This window comes from Rhincodon typus, chromosome 20 (genome assembly GCF_021869965.1).
Source record: "Rhincodon typus isolate 14 chromosome 20, sRhiTyp1.1, whole genome shotgun sequence".
Lineage (NCBI taxonomy): Eukaryota > Metazoa > Chordata > Chondrichthyes > Orectolobiformes > Rhincodontidae > Rhincodon > Rhincodon typus.
In genome coordinates, this window is record NC_063351.1 from 28,253,684 (window position 1) to 28,271,074 (window position 17,391).

General features: G+C 40.1%; 1 protein-coding gene across 1 annotated transcript in view; it reads left to right on the plus strand.

The window, feature by feature from the left end:
* Positions 1 to 7,024: 7,024 nt before the first annotated feature.
* LOC109927463 (zinc finger protein Pegasus-like) overlaps positions 7,025 to 17,391 on the plus strand; it is a 22,706-nt gene continuing 12,339 nt past the window's right edge. Inside the window, exon 1 of the mRNA XM_020527486.2 lies at positions 7,025 to 7,322. The gene's annotated coding sequence lies outside the window, so the exon portion shown is untranslated. The remainder of the gene's footprint in view (positions 7,323 to 17,391) is intronic.

Consider the following 17,391-nt stretch of genomic DNA (forward strand, 5'->3'; position numbering starts at 1 on the left):
AAATGATTGTCGCCAGTCCCTTGTTCCTACTTCAAGTGACTTAAGTTCAAATTGGCTTGTGCAGTTATTTATCGTTGCAACCATGTTGGATCCAATCCACATCACATGTTTTCAATCATCTCTCACTTGAATGGAAATTTATCTTTCTCCAAACCCACTTAAATTTCTAGCCTAGAGTGGAGAGGCCAGTTTACAGCATTCTATTGCTACTCTTTGGAAGTAGAAAATTGATTTTAAAAGGATATATTTTAGGTTTTAATAATATAGTTGATTTTGCAGTTCTGATACAAAGTTCTCTTCAGAAATCAGTGACTTTTTTAAAAGAATTATTTTGAAGCATTCTTGGCTGGAGCATTTGAATAAATCTGCTGAACATTATAGAAAGATCCATGACATTCAATAGTTATGCTTTAAATATGAAAGCAGTACAAAGTACTTCTTTCTCCCTGTAAAGTTACTTATTTTTGCTGGTATTGAGAATTTGAGTTTCTACCATATCTTTACTGACGGCTACTTCCTTGGTTTGTCAATGTTATCGCTTGGCAACCAGGTTTCAATAGAAAAGTGAAAATTGCATCTGTTCCTTAGAAAATATCTGATCTTTTTCCACTGTTCCTGGTGAAAAATAGGATCTCATGTAAAGAATTGAAGAGAATCTTGTTGTACCCTATCACCTGACATAATGACTTCATCCTAGGTCTGCTTGATTTAATTTTGTTTTCCCTTCCATATTGAATAAACTAAATCCTTGTTAATAGTCTGTTTATTCTACGCTGCTTGCCTGTTCTTTGTCTGGGTTATTCTACACAGCAGTACAGCAGGTCTAATTATACTAACACTCTTGGAAAGGGGAGGATGCATATTAATATCAAGTGTGCACATATTGCTCGTCTATGTAAGATATAGCTTTTTAGTACTTTCGACTAGCAGTACCGTATACAGTAATTTTCTAACAAGAATCAGTGTTGGATCCATTTAGTTTAAATAATTTTGACTTGTATCAGAAGTACATTTTCAAAAATTGTGCGTGAGATGTTGACGCTTCTCGTTAATACGGTGGAAAAATGAAAATATAGGAAGATATGAGAAGCTTTCATAATGGGCATGTTATTGACAAATGTGCTTTAATAAAGATAAGTGCAAGGTAATATATTTTAATAGGAATAAAACCAGATGAGCAGAGGAATCTAGTGATGCAGATGTACAAATTAATTTTTATGGCTTTGTTTGTTAAATCAAAGTTCATTTCTAGTGGGGTAGGATTGAAAAACATAGTTTGTTTAAACTTGTACAGAACTTTAAGTATTGTAAATAGTTTTGGTCTTAATACAAAAAGGAAATAGAGTTACTGCAGAAAGTGCAAAAAAAAAACTTGCTACAATGATACCAGAACTGAGGTTACATCAATCAGGAAAAATTGAAATCGGCCAGGCCTTTTCATTTCTTGGAAAGAGAAGACTTGTGTAGTGGACTACTAGCGGTCTTATTGTGAACTTCATTGAATAGAGTAGGCAAAGAGGATATTTCCAACTGCAAAACAAGATTTAAGGATCACAAATACAAATTAGTCATTGGATTTATTAAAGGGGAATTCAAAAGAGACTTATTTATGTAGAAAGTGGTCAGGTTGTGGAACTTGCACAGGGTTAATATAATTGCATAGATATGATCAAGTAGGAGCTGGATAAGTGCATGCAAAGAAAGGAGTTCAAGGATATGTTAAATGAGGAGGGGTGTGGAACATAATGTTCATATGAACCTGTTATGGCCTGTTATCTCTGCTAGTATTGTTTGTAAGCATAACATTATTTATCAGTTGAACTTGCCATTTGTGGCAAACTGATCTCAGCAAAATCAGTATTTTTGTTATTTATGTTAATGTAGTTCAAACTGAAACTGTACCTATAGTTATACAGTGCAACTACTGACATATTTTCCCATTACATATGTTCCCCCCAACATAAATTACATTTTCAAATATAAGCTGTTTAAAATTTTAAAAGTTGTAAGAACTTGAAATTATAGGTACCTTCTGATCATAAGCTATAACACTTTTTCTCTGAGCGTAATTTGGCAACACTTTAGAGGTTGTGGTGCAGTTTTATAGTCCCTGTAACCTTAGAGTACTTTGAAATTTAAAAATCCAAAAGAATCATCTTGTAGCTTAGCTAAGGCTTGAACTGAAATCACCTGTTAGGCCTTTCCGTGCAAGTACCAAACAACAATTTGCATTTTGTGCCCTTTATGATGGGGAAATATCGCAGGATGTTTCAAAATAGATGTGTAAGTAAATGAACTTCAAGTCAAGAAGGGTTGAAAGAAATCTTGGCCTGAAGTTCTGCCGCTCCTAGTTAACGATAAATGCACAAAAGTAAAACACCAAATAGTGCAATATTGAAAATCTGAAATGAAAATAGATAATGCTGGAGAGACTCAGCAGGTCTGGCAGCATCGATTGAGTTATGAAAAGTATCATTGGACTCTACCTAAAATCTATTTCTCCTTTCATTGATGCTGCCAGACCCACTGACATCCACAGAAGATAAGACTCCAAGCAATGAGGTAGTCAGGACAGGTTACAAAATTAGAGGAGACAGCATAAATGAGATTGACTGAGGCCAACCACGAACATAATGAACATTGTTTATTTTGGAGGTGATGAGCCAATGCAAGTTATGGATGAGAGAATGTATTAGCAGAATAGGCCATGTGATAGGTTTCGGAAATGTTGATTAAAGATGAATAATAGAAGAAGAGCATGAATAGTGTTTAAATATGGTGGGAAAAGTGCATTTGAGTTACTGGTGTTTATATATGGAGATGAAAAGAAAAACTGTTAGTGATGAATGGATGATGTTTCTCAAGCATAATTCTGGGTTAAATGAGACACTGGTTACGAATAGAGGGTTTAGACTGAGAATAGCAGACATGGATGCAGATGGCATCAAGAGAGTGAAGTTTGTGGCAGATTCTTAAACAGTTGTCCTTTGACTTGGACTAAAATAGGCTATGCTTCATTCAGGACATGCTGCCAGAGGCCGTTTAGGAGTTCAGATACATAATGAATAATGTTGCTGAAATCAAATGGGGATAGGGTTCAAGAAATAGAGAAGGGAGAGATGCAATTGTTCAACATGTACAGAGTGCATTCAGAAAATGGGAATAAAATCTGTATATGGCAATTTCATCAAACTGGATGATGGGAGGCATTGGACGTCAATGTCGTAGTCAACTACAGTATTAAATGCTTTGGAAACTACAAAGAAGGGTTTGCAAATAAGATAATTCTAGGCTGCTGAGGCATCAAATCCATTGATAGCATAAGGATCAGGGAGTGGTGTTAACTTGATATGTGGTGACTGGGGAGTGGAAAGAGAAGAATTAGTCGGTTAAGAGGTGGGCAAGCCCCACTATATAATATGAATATTTATTAAAAGTGGCAGCACAGTGGCTCATTGGTTAGCACTGCTGCCTCACAGGGCCAGGGACCTGGGTTCAATTCCGTCCTGTGGTGACTGTCTGTGTGAGTTTGCACATTCTCCCCGTGTCTGCGTGGGTTTCCTCCAGGTGCTCCAGTTTCCTCCCACAGTCCAAAGATGTGCAGGCTAGGTGGATTGGCCATGCTAAATTGTCTGTAGTGTTCAGGGATGTGTAGATTAGATGGGTTATAGGGGGATGGGTCTGGGTGGGATGCTCTCAGGGTCGGTATGGACTTGTTGGGCCGAAGGGCCTGTTTCCACACTGTAGGGATTCTGTGATCTTCTAAAACTCAGTGAAGTGTGTGAATGACAAAATGATCTTACTGCTGTTTTAGGGCTGGGATGTAGTGTGAGAAAAGAGATAGTGGGTGATGAGCACAAGTCACGTACTTCATAAAAGGGGAAATATGAGTCTTGTGAAGCAGGTCTTGTGAATCTCAAGTCAGCGTGAGACAAATTTGCTCACCAGCTCTAAAGTAGCAAACCTGTAAAATACTATTAGCAAAATTATTAGGTTTTTCTTCATGAGGAACACCCGTCATCAAAGTAATTTATTTTTTTCAAAATTTTGAACCATTTTCATAAAAACCTGAAATTTATTTTCTGGTGTTAGATACAAAATGGAAAATTCTGTTTGCTTAATTGTGAGCTGGAAGAAATGGTTCTGTAAATATGCAAGGATAAAACTAGGGTCACGGAGTTTTGAGAATTTATGTCTGTGAAGTTTTATATGGTTTTAACAGTGGAATAGAAGGTTAAAGTATGCAAAATCCTAGTTAATTGCTTCAAGCTAAACAAATTAGAAAAATACAGAAAGTTACAACATGGAAACCGGCTCTTCGACAATCTGTCCAGTGTAATCTTGAATGTTGACAGTTTTGCCTCAATCATTGAATTCGCTTCCAGAACTAAGAATTGAAGAGGCTTCTCCTGCTTTCAGTTCCAATCACTTGCAATTTTGTTTTTATTTTTGGCCTCCAATTGATACATAACTACTGGAAAAGTCTGCTCCTTTATCTACCCTGTGGCATTATTTATTACCAAATATCCTCACAAAAGCCTCAATACTGTAACTGAAATGGTAAGATTTTATATAGGTGCCTCTTCATTATATATGAAACCACGTGATAATTAAGTGGTTCTGCTGTTAATATTATTGCGGTGAATGATTGGATTCAAAGTTGATGAAAATCTTAAAAGCAGGAGGATATTAAAAATGTATTTAATATATTGCATCAGAAGATCTTGTCAATGAAGGGAGTATGGCTCTGCCTAACATTCTGTGGTTCTGTCTTTGCTGCCAGGAGTGAGTTCCCTGAACCCAGCTGGCATATACCACAATTTTGCTGACAAATTAGTGGTACAGTAATGTGAAATTTATTGTTTGCAAGATGCACTTAAATACCGGATAAATTGCAAAATGAATTAGTTTCCCACTCCTGTATTCATTGTGAACTTGACTGAATTTTAAAGTTGAAACTTTTGGAATCAACATATTTTTGCTCTTCAAGATATCCTCCAGTTTGGTCAGCCAAAAGAAAAACCAAATTGAGTGAGAAAAGACAAAAATGAAACACTTTTTTAATGTTTGACTTGAATTCCATTACTTTGCTATGACCTGTTAGAGTTGGGAAAAGAAACCTATCTACATCTAGCCATGTTTCAGCAGTAGCAACCCTGAGACTTGGACACCTTAATAGGAGTTGAACCACTGAAATTAGTTATGCCAGCAATAAATTGTAGACTAATACTTAATGCTATTACAGCAGAATTGAGTACAAACATCCACATGCTTTCTGTGTGAAAAGGAAGTCTTAAGCCAACCATTAATGTTCTATTAGATGAGAGGCCTCGTGGTGTATTAGTAACATCCACATCTCTGGGCCAGAAGACCTGGGTTCAAGTCTCACCTGCTCCAGCCCTGTGTCATAGTACATGTGAACAAATTGATTTTTTGAAAGAATATGTTTTGTTAGTCTATATTACCTATAGTATTTCAAGTAATTTGAACCTAGAAAATATTTTCGTGGAAAAAGAAGTGACTCATAATGGTAAGGAATTGTTTTATGCCATTGGATGCGCCACTTTCATTCACAATTCCATAGCAAATCCTCTAACTTTATATTGAACGAGGATTTTGAAATGTTGATAAGCGTTTTTTCCAAGAAAGGGAGTTGAATGGATAGCCACTGTAGGTATTTTATTATTGGCTTTTCCTGATATGCATAAGTAGTAATATCTATTATGTAATATTTTCAAAAGCCAGAATGCAGGAAGCCATTTTTCCACATTTCTGACTTCCCATGATTTAATATAGAAAAACCTAGCCAATTTGTATATACATTAGGAAATATTACTTCCATCCATAGTACAGACATAACTTTCCTCAACTGCATATTTCTTTTAGAAACAATCATAATGGTGTTGACAAATAAACGATCACTTCTTTGAATCAACAGGAGGCAAATTAAACAAATTTTGGATAGATTAGTACAAATGTATGAATTGTTATGGTTTTGACTAAGAATGAATGTCTTAGGATGAACATGCACTATTTTGTCGGGTCTACTTGTTGGAATTTCTATTATAAATTCCAATGTCCATATTTCCTATTCAGTTTTCTGATGTTGATATCACAATGCAATTGCATATTAAAACCACTGGATGGCTCTTTGGAACAACTCTTCCAACAGATTCCGAGCTGTCAATTTTAAGGTTTCTCTTGTATTCAGCCACTTCCACTTTACTTACCCGTTACCTATATGTTTAAAGTGGGCTGTTTCTACATTGAACATTCTAACTCATCATGCAAGTCTATTCTAGTTTCTATCTCATTTGTTTCCCTCACCCATTTCATCGTCTCCCCCCCGGGGGGTAGTATTCCTATCTCTGAACCAAGAGTCTTAGGTTCAAGTCCCAACTGCTCCAGAGATGTGTAATATCAGCTCTGAACAGATTGATTTAGAAAGTACCCCAGATAGCTAGTTTCCAACGCCTTGCCTAGAGGGAAGGTGTCATATGCTAAGCGTTTCCTACTTTGACTATGGTACTTGGCTTTGAGAATAATTCTTAGAATGCCACCTTCAAGACCTTACTCCACGTTGTCTTCTATTGCTGAAATGCCCTTTGAGAAAGTTAACTTTATTTCTTAGGTCAATTACTTTTTTAAATTTAGGTCAATTTCCTTTTTAAGATTTGTTCAAATCCTACACACTCATTTTCCAAAATGTTTTACACTAGCCCAAGTGAGGCAACAGACCACCTAAAGATTTCGGCTATAGCTGTAAAGTTGTCTTTACTCTCAACAAATCTTTTGCCCTCCTTTAGCACTACTAATTGAGTGAGTCCAAATCATAGGTCTGGTTCTGTCGCACCAGACCCAATGCAGTACTGTACTGAAAATATAACCGATTGTACAGGCAGCACGTCCTTCGTTGAGTATTTCACCCTTCCTGAGCTCAGGCAAGATCCTCAAGTGATCTAAAGGTTCTCTCTCTGCTGTTTGACAAGTGAGGATGTCAGTCATTGCCATGATTACTGGCCCCTGTTGGTGCTGTGGTTTCCAGGGTGACAGTTTCCGTGGGGACTCGTTAAGCTGTCGCACTGATTCCTCCCTCCCGAACTCTGACCCCCTCTGGCTTTTGTTCGGTTGCTCGCTTCAATCTTCCAGCGAGGATTCGGCGGAAAAAAAAGAATTTAAATTAGAAATCCGTTAAATTAGCTCCCCGCCGCTGTCGATGACAATGCCGTTGGTCGCGTTCAAAAGGTCGTCTCACCCCCGCCAGCCCGACTGGGATGTTACTCTGGTTAAACGACGTTTCCAGGGCAGACATTAATTAGAGGGTAAGTGAAGAAATAAGATTAAAAATAAATGCTGGTAGGCACGTCCGACACAGCAACGAGATGAGATGCAGCGTTAAGTGTTCTTTTTGAAGAGGATGAGGTGTATATTATATATTTACGAAGTCCAGGTGGATCGCTTGACGCGACGGTCAGTCCGTCTCCAGCTCCGTGGGGTTCGAATAACCCGGCCTCTCCCTGTCCTAAACCCCCATTCCTTTCGGGAGTCGGTTTTGATCCCCTCCCCCTCAATTTTCAAATCCACAACACGGCCTTAGGGGCGCAGCCTAACCTGCTGTTTTGACTGTCCGTGATTGACATTGGTTTGGTTCAATGGGAATCGGCGGCCGACCTGACCGACCAATTGTCTCGAGCAGACCCGGCAGCGGTTCCGCCCCTCCCTCAACAGGGTCCGGTGAGAAGTGCATGGGGTCCAATTCACTGGGAACAAAGTTGGGTGGGTGTCCGTCGCCCACAGAACAGGCAATCCAGCATTCAGTCGCTCTCCCTCCGAATAAAACCAATTACAGATGGAATGGTATGGAAATCGTGGAACCTCTTGGAAACAAGAAGTTCGTCGTTAAAAGGCTCAGCTACCACTGATGATCACCTTAAGTTAAAGATTAGTTTCTTATAATTTTACAACTTTTATAAGACAACGTCATTCGCAATTGTCTTCATGAATAGTTTAGAATCACATACCAGTCTTTGAGTACGATAGAGGTTCATCTAGGTTTATGGTTTGAAGGGATTGCTTTATGAGAAATAATTGAGTAGACTCGAGTTTACTCAAGGTGAGGCGTTCTCAATTACACATGCAAAATTCTTAAGGGACGTGGCAGGGTTGGTGCTGATGGGCTTATTTTCTCCTTTTGGGGTGCACTCCCAGAATAAGGGATTGGCCATTTAGGATTGAGATGATGAGGCACTTCACTGAATCTTGGATTTTTGGAAATCCCTACACCAATGAACTGTGCTGTGTCAATATGTATATTCAAGAGTAATCAATAGATTTATGGATATTGTGGGAATTATGGGATGTCAAGCTCACAGAGGAAAGTGGAATTGAGGTAGAAGATGAGCCATGATCCTGTTCAATGGCAGGGCAGGTTCAAGGGGCCAAATGATCCATCTCTACCATTTCTTATGTTTTTATATGCTGTGTTCAGTTGCACTGTTAATACAGAGTATGAAATATTACAATATACAATAAAAATATATTATTTGTGTATATGCACACTGTGTAAAATAAACTTAATATATACAGATTCAGTCCTTAACATCTACCATCTGTGTGTTGAGGAGCAACACCTAATATTTGTTTGCTGCTATATATCAACAGATATTCTTCTACACACATCTGTTACATGGGAATTTTTGAACAGTGTAAAATAGGGGAAATTATGGTAGAAGTGACTTGCACCAATAATTACTGCCCTATGTTATTCTCCCAAGACTTATATTCCACTGTTGTCCGAGTTGAGACAAGCTTTGCCTTCCCATTTGGCAATCGCCATTTAATTTCATTTTCACACTTCTGCCATTTAGACAAAAATGATGTTGCTGAAGACCTAGCAATAGTGATGTTCTGAAAAGGCATCCTATACCACTGTTTTCCAGGGACCGTCCCCAACTACAATCCCTCATTTTAGTTTCTTCTGCAAGAACCTCTGGCATCCATATGCAGCAGCGACTTCCAAATCTGGAAGTCATTGCTGGAAATGGCATCAGCTCGCCGATTGGCACATGCAGACCCTTGGAGTGACTCTACAGCTTAGATGAAATGTTAGCCCCCAGGTAAAGTCTGTGTCATAGGAACAGGAGAAGGCCATTCACGTGTCAAGTCTTTCCATCATTTAACTGGATCACGGCTGATCACCTACCTCCATGCCACTTTCCTGAACTGTCTCCTTTTTTTTAAATTCACTCATGGGATGTGGACATCGTTGGCTGTCCAGCATTTTATTTCCCTTGAGAAGGTGGTGGTAAACTGCCTTCTTAATCTGCTGCAGACTGTATGCTGTAGTTTAACCCACAATGCCTGTAGGGAGGAAATTCCAGGATTTTGACCCAGCAACAGTGAAGGAACGGCAATATATTTTCAAGTCAGGATGGTGAGTGGCTTGCAGGGGAACTTGCAGGTTGTGGTGTTCCCAAGTATCTGCTGCCCTTGTCCTTCTATATTGAAATGGTTGTTGGTTTGGAATTTGCTATCTAAGGATCTTTGGTGAATTTCTGCAGTGCATCTTGTAGATGGTACACATAGCTGCTACTGTGGATCAGTGGTTGAGGGAGTGGATGTGGTGCCAAGCAAGCTGGCTGCTTTGTCCTGGACGGTGTCAAGCTTCTTGAGTGTTGTTGGAGCTGCACTCATCCAAGCAAGTGGGGAATATTCATCCTGACTCGGCCCTTTGTAGATGGTCGAAAGGCTTTGGGGAGTCAGGAGATGAGTTACTCGCCATAGTATACCTATCCTCTGAGCTACTCTTGTAGCCACTGTGTTTATGTGACAGGTCAGTTGAGTTTCTGGTCCATGGTAACGCCAGGTGTTTTGATAGTGGGGATATAGTGTTAGTGACATCATTGAATGTTGAGGGGCAGTGATTAAATTGTCTCTTATTGGAGATGGTCATTGCTTGACATTTGTGTGGTGCAAATGTTACTTGCCAGTTGTCAGCCCAAGCCTGGATATTGTCCAGACCTTGTTTCATTTGAACATGGACTGCTTCAATACCTGAGGAATCACGAATAGTGCTGAACATTGTGTAATTATTGGCGAACAACCCCATTTCTAACCTTGTGATGGAAGGAAGGTCATTGATGAAGATGGTTAGGCCTAGGACACTACTCTGCAGAACACTTGCAGAGATGTCCAGGAACTGACTGAACTCCAATAACCACAACCACCTTCCTATGTGCCAGCTATGACTCCAACCAGCAGAGACTTTGCCCCCTCATACCCATTGATTCCAGTTTTGCTAGGGATCCATGATGCTTCACTCAGTCAAAAAGTCATAGGTAAACAGCACAAAAACAGAGTCTTCAGTCCAACTCGTGCGCGCAGACCAGATATCCTAAACTGATCTAGTCCCATTTGCCATCATTTGGCCCATATCCCTCTAAACCCTTCCTATTCATGTACCCATCCAGATCCATTTTTAAATATTGCAGTTGTATGCACCTTCACCACCTCCTGTTGCAGCTCATTCCTTACACACACCATCCTCTGCATGAAGAAGTCGCCCCCTCAGGTCCTTTTTAAATCTTTCCCCTCTCACCTTAAACCTATGCCTTCTAGGGTTGGACTCCCACACCCTGGGAAAAAGACCTTGACTATTCACCCTATTCATGCCCCTCATGGTTTTATAAAGCTCTGTAAGGTTATCCCTCAGTCTCCGACGCTCCAGGGAAAAATGCCTCTGCCTATTCAGCCTCAGCCTATTCAGCCTCTCCCTATAGCTCAAACCCTCCAATTCCAGCACATCCTTGAAACTCTTTTCTGAACACACTCAAGTTTAACAACATCTTTCCTACAGCTGGAAGACCAGAACTGAATGCAGTATTCCAAACATGGCCTCACCAATGTCCTTTACAGGTGCAACTGCAAAGGCTATGGACCCTGACAATGTTCCAGCAATGGTACAAAACTTGCTGCTTTCCTAACCGATCCTACACTGAATGCACTGATCAAGCATTCCAAACGCCATCTACAACACTGTCTACCTGCGACTCCATTTTCAAGGAACTGTGCACCTGCACCTGTAGGTCTCTTTGTTCAGCAACACTCCCCAGGGCTCTACCATTAATTGTATAAGCCCCGCCCTGATTTGCCTTACTAAATGCAGCACCTCACATTTATCTACATTAAACTTCATCTGCCACTCCTCAGCTCATTTCCCACCTGATCAAGGTCCTGTTGTACTCTGAGATCACTGTCCACTACACCAACAATTTTGCTAACATCTGTAAACTTACTAACTATACCTCCTATAATCACATTCAAATCATTTATATAAATGATGAAAAGCAGTGGATGCAGCACCGATCCCTGTGACACATCACTGGTCACAGACCTCCAGTCTGAAATACAACCCTCTACTACCACCCTCTGTCTCCCATCTTCAAACCAATTTTGTATCCAATTTGCTAGCTCCCCATGGATGAATACAGCCTTGATGTCAAGTGCTGTCACTCTCAACTCACCTCCAGAATTAAGCTCTTTTGTCCATGTTTGAACTAAGGCTGTAATGAAGTCAGGAGCTGAGTGGCCCTGGCTGTACCCAAACTGGGCGCCAGTGAGCAGGCACTGCTTAAAAATACTGTTGATGACATTTTCCATTACTTCACTAATGATTGAGAGTAGACCGATGGGGGCGATAATTGGCCAGGTTGGATTTGTCTTGCTTTTTGTGTACAGGATGTACCTGGGTAATTTTCCACATTATTGGGTAGCTGCCAGTCTTATATCTATACTGGAACAGCTTGGTTAGGGAAGCAGTAAGTTCTGTACTATTGCCAGAATATTGTCAGGACCCATAGCCTTCGCAATATCCAGTGCCTCCAACCGTTCCTTGATATCACGTGGAGTGAATTGAATTGGGTGAAGACTGGCATCTGTAATGCTGTGGACCACTGGAAGAGTCCAAGATGGATCAACCACTTGGCACTTCTGATCGAAGATTGCTGCAAATGCTTTGGCCTTCTATTCTGCGCTTAAGCTTTTGCTCTTCTGTCATTGACGTTGGGGATGTTTGTGGAGCGTTGTCCTCCAGTGAGTTGTTTAATTAACCACCACCATTCATGACTGGATGTGGCAGAACTGTAGCGCTTAGACCTGATCGATTGGTTGTAGGATTGCTTAGCTCCGTCTATCACTTGCTGCTTATGCTGTTTAACATGCAAATAGTCATGTTTGATAGCTTCACCTGATTGACCTCTCATTTTCAGGTATGCCTGTTGCTGCTCCTGGCATGCCGTCCTGCACTCTCCAATGAACCATTGATGGTAATGTTTAAGTAGGGGATATGCTGGACCATGAGGTTGCAGATTGTGTTCGAGTACAATACTGCTGCTGTTGATGGCGCACAGCACCTCATGGATGCCCAGTCTTGAGTTGCGAGATCTGTTTGAAGTCTGTCCGATTTAGCACAGTGTTTTAACTACACAACACAGTAGAGAGTACTCTCAAGGTGAAGGCAGGACTTCGCCTGCATAAGGACTGTGCGGTGGTCACTCCTACCGATGCATCGGCATTGGCAAATTGGTAAGGATGAGGTCAAATATGTTTTTCCCCTCTCACCGCCTGCCACAGACCCAGTCTAGCAGCTGTGTCCTTTAGGACTCGACCAGTTCAATCGGTCATGGTGCTGCCAAGCCACTGTTCGTGATGGATGTTGAAATTCCCCACCCAGAGTACATTTTGCATCCTTGTCACCCTCAGTGCTTCTTCAAAATTTTGTTCAACATTGTGGGGGGTATTGGATCATCAGCCAAGGGAAGACAGTACGTGGTAATCAGCAGTAGATTTCCTTGCTCATGTTTAACCTGAAGCCATGAGACATCATGGGGTCCGGAGTCAATATTAAGGACTCTGAGGGTAATTCCTTTCTGACTGTATACGACTGAGTCACCACCTCTGCAGGGTCTGTCCTGCCAGTGGAACAGGACATATACAGGAATGGTGATGGTAGCGTCTGGAACATGGTCAGGTATGATTCCATAAGTATGACTATGTCAGACTGGTACTTGACTAGTCTCTGAGACAGCTGTCCCAATTTTAACATGAGCCTCCAGATGTTAGTAAGGATGACTTTGCAAGATTGACATAGCTGTTTGTGCCATTGTCTGTTCTGATGCTTAGATCAGTGGTGGGTGGTTCGTCTGGTTTCATCTCTTTCTTGAGAATTTGTACAAAATGGTTTAACTGAGTGGCTTGCTATGCCATTTTGGAGGGCAATTGGGAGTCAACCACATTGCTGTTGGTCTGGAGTCAAATTTAGGCAGACCAGGTGATGATGGCAGATTTCCTTCCCTGATCAGATGGGTTTTTTTTTTGACAATTGACAATGTTTTCATTGTCTTCAGTAGATTCTTAATTTCAGATTTTTTTAAATTGAATTCAAATTCCACTATCTGCCACAGTGGGATTGGAACGCTGGTCTCCAGAACATTAGCTGAGTTTCTGGATTACTTGTCTAGTGATAATACCACTAGACTATCACTTTCCTTTGTTCTCTGGTTTTAGATTCAGCAGCCAGGGCAAACATATGCATCACTCTATCATACCCCTTAAGAATGTTTTGAGTTTCATGCCTCATTCTTTGAAATTCTCAGGAATATATATTGAATCTCTTCATAAAACAGTCCTGCTATCCCAGGGATTAATTTGTTGACCCTGTGTTGCACTCCTTCTATGACATGTATATCCCTTCTTAGAGACCCAAACTAGACGATACTCAACAGGAAAACAATGTACTCAGAAGAGTAAAAGCAAAGTACTACAAATGTTCATGGTTTGGTCTGAAATAAAAAATGTCCTAGAATATATACTCTAATTTAAATTCTTGCGGGGGAATACTTAATTGAGATACACCAGAATGTGTGACGTCCAAACTAATCTTTGGATAAAGGTGTCTACTACCTATTTACATAATAAATTGAGGTTGATAAATATCTAGACTGTTTCTATTATCATTACTATTAACTATAACCTCAGTTGTACAGGACTAATGCCACAATGTTGAATGACATGTGATGTACAACCCATACATTGTTTAAGACTCAGTATAAAATAGCAATGGCTTTATCAGACGGTGTAATTGTCACTGTTGACAGAAAGCCCAAATCCTTTAAAAACTATTTCCTTGTATCACTGGTTCACTGTGCAGATTGCTGGTTAAACAGATAGAGACTATCTGGTGATTTTTTTTTTAAACTGAGCCTATTCACTCTTGTTTCTGAGCTAATAATTAAGACTGATTGCATCTGATTTGGGATGTTGCAAGTAATATCTTCTCTTTGCAAGCAATAGCTTGACAGCATAGAAATTGGGAATGTGCTACACAGTGAATAACCACTTCTGTACAAGTTCCCTCTTAGAGAAACTCAGGTATGGTAGCATCTGTGGAGAGAAAACAGTTAATGTTTAAATCCAGGGACATACTTCAGAACTGACAGCATGTGGGGAAGTGGGGAAAAAAGGATGGCATTTATCTTGATGACAAAGGGAGGGGGAAGGAAAAGGAGTGCGCTGATAGGTGGAGACAGAGCCCAGCGAGAGAAAGAAAGGAAGGATTATTGGTAGTAAGCCATGGAAGAAGAAAAGCTACATAGGTGTTGATGGGGACTATGAATGGCTGAAAATTAGTTGGCTGTGCTGAAAGTAACCCATTTTTCAGATTTCCAGCATCTACAGTTCTTAATTTTATGCCCTTTTAGATGCATATTTTCTTAGCTGTGTATCAATTTTAAAGTGAACATGCAGTTCAGTAAGCATTGCAAGTGTAGTATTAGCTACAGGGGACCTTAGAGCTTCAAATTGGCACCTGATGCTTGTAAACATTTCAGTCATATTATACCAGGTACTACAGATGTGAGGACATTAGTGTGCACATAGTGGACAACCACCAGACATATACAGATCAGACAGACTTTGGACTTTTTTTAAAGACTTTATTCAGCATGCCAAACTAGTTTAACACCATACATGTTGTTTTGGGTCTGTACAGTGCAGCTAATCTCCTCTCTTAACCTCTCAAACTGAACATGCTTTCAGCAGCTTGAAGGAAGACCCATTCCATCAGTGTTATTTAAAGGGAACACCAGTTTCTTACAAATTGTGTGCTTTTGCTTGAACTCTACAAGTGTCCGATGCTTTGTACAATTCCCTCAAGTCATAAAAATCTACAGGGAGTGATGTGGTATCAGCTGAGTGAGTTTTCACTGACTTCAAAGCTTCTGAATAAATTAGTTGCCTCCAAAAATGCACAAGGCAGAATTGCCCTCGAATACAGCATGACTTGGAGAATAACTAAGGCCATACAGAGCAGGACAAGATGGAAGAGGGAAGAAGGACTTTCAGCAAGAGGCTTTATGCACTCAGGCTGATTGGGGAGCATTTCTCTTACCTGGACCTTAGTGAGAAAAGTATCTGTGGAATGCTTCAGTAAGAACGTCTTCACTGAAATCTATCACGTTAAGGCCACAACTGCAATCTTTGAACATAACAAGGATCACATTGCCAGTGGTTGTAAAGATGACAATGATGATAGTGGAAGCCAGAAGCACAAATATTCAGTTTGGATTCCGTAGACGATACATCAACCTGTTCAAGCAACACATGTGAATCTTGGATCAGAACGTCCAACTGGTGTGTGATGCTACACAGCAAACCATCCAGGTCAGTGCCAGATTTACTGGCAGTAGTCATGGTGAATTCCTCATGTGGCATTCTCCTAGTCAATTATATTTGAACATGACAGCAAACCAAAGCATGGCCGCTGAACAATCAGATCCTTCTGATGACCATACACGGGTGACTTTGGCAGCCACACTGCCACTTGAACTGTAGATAGAACAGAGCATTGGTGAAATGAAATACTGAACGAAAATTGCCAGAACTGCTCTGGTGCAGTATTTGGTAGAATGTGTCAAGATCTGTCGTAGGCCACTACATGGTCCACACCATAATGAAGGAATAACCCTTTCCATCAGTTATTGGGTGAGGAACAAGGAGAACACAATCTATCCAACTTGTTTCTAACCAGGTAGTTTTTTTTTTCAAAAAGACTGAGTCTGATTCTAAGAGGCGCACCAACAGGGTATATTTATAAAACACCTTTTAATATATTTCTCTCTATGCTCAATGCAGCAATGGTCTACAACAAAATTTGTACCTTAACAAAAATATTCGGGAAGATGACTAAAAGCTTGGTCAAAGACAGAAGTTTTAAAAAAACAGCTGAAGAAAACTGGAAAGAGAGGTTTAGAAAGGGAATTGGGGTGCTTAGACCCTTGACAACTGATGAACTGCACAATCAGCAGTGATTGATGCTGCTCAAAAATCGAAAATTGATATCTTAGAGGATATTGCTGCCAGAAAATGTTAATAATCCACCACTGCAGGTGTAGTTAAGGCAGAGATTTTCATATATTTTCTGAAAGCAATACATCATCATATGAGACAGATGGAGATGCAGTGACGCCAAGAAAAGGTACAGCACAAGATTAATTTTGGATTGCACTAACAAAGAATGTAGCCATAAAGGGCCAAATGGACTCCACCTTACAATAAGTCTTTGATTTTGTAGACAGTCCTTGCCCTGTGGCACTATAAACAAACACCCTCAGCTTTAAAAATTGTAATGGATAAAAACAAAATATACAGTATAAGGGAATAAATAAAACTATCATGGCAATTAGTCCTCAGAGCACTAGTCATAAATACCAAGCAGTGAGATGATTCATTCAATTACCTTAAATGAGTATTTCTACTTTTATATCATACGTTACATGGTTACCACCCTTTTCAAAAATGCTGTGCTTCCAACAATGCTAAAAGGAATCTGCTAATATAACTAATCTGTGAACCACAGTGTATTATACTCATCTGACCTCATCGGCTTTGGTTATAGTCACTTGAATAAAACTATTAATCCAAGAAGTTACAACTTCTTCTGCTAAAGTAAAGCTATGTCCATTTAAAACCATATGTCTCCTTAAGAAAGAAAGGGGCTCAAGCTCACTGTGTTTCGGTCAGGGATATTTACAGATAATCAAACCAGTTGTGACTTGAAAGCCAGAAGCTCCCACAACATTTCAAATTGTGCAGTTATAATCAAGTATTGCAACATCTACATGTATGAGATGGATCTTTTCAGTATATTGTAATATACATTGTGCCACAGAAGACATGAAAAGCAAAACAAGAGTTCATACAGCTTTCATAATGGAACGCAACATTCCATACCTGAGATAACAAGGTAGAGCTGGATGAACACAGCAGGCCAAGCAGCATCAGAGGAGCAGGAAGGCTGACGTTTCGGGCCTAGACCCTTCTTCAGAAAATTTTCTT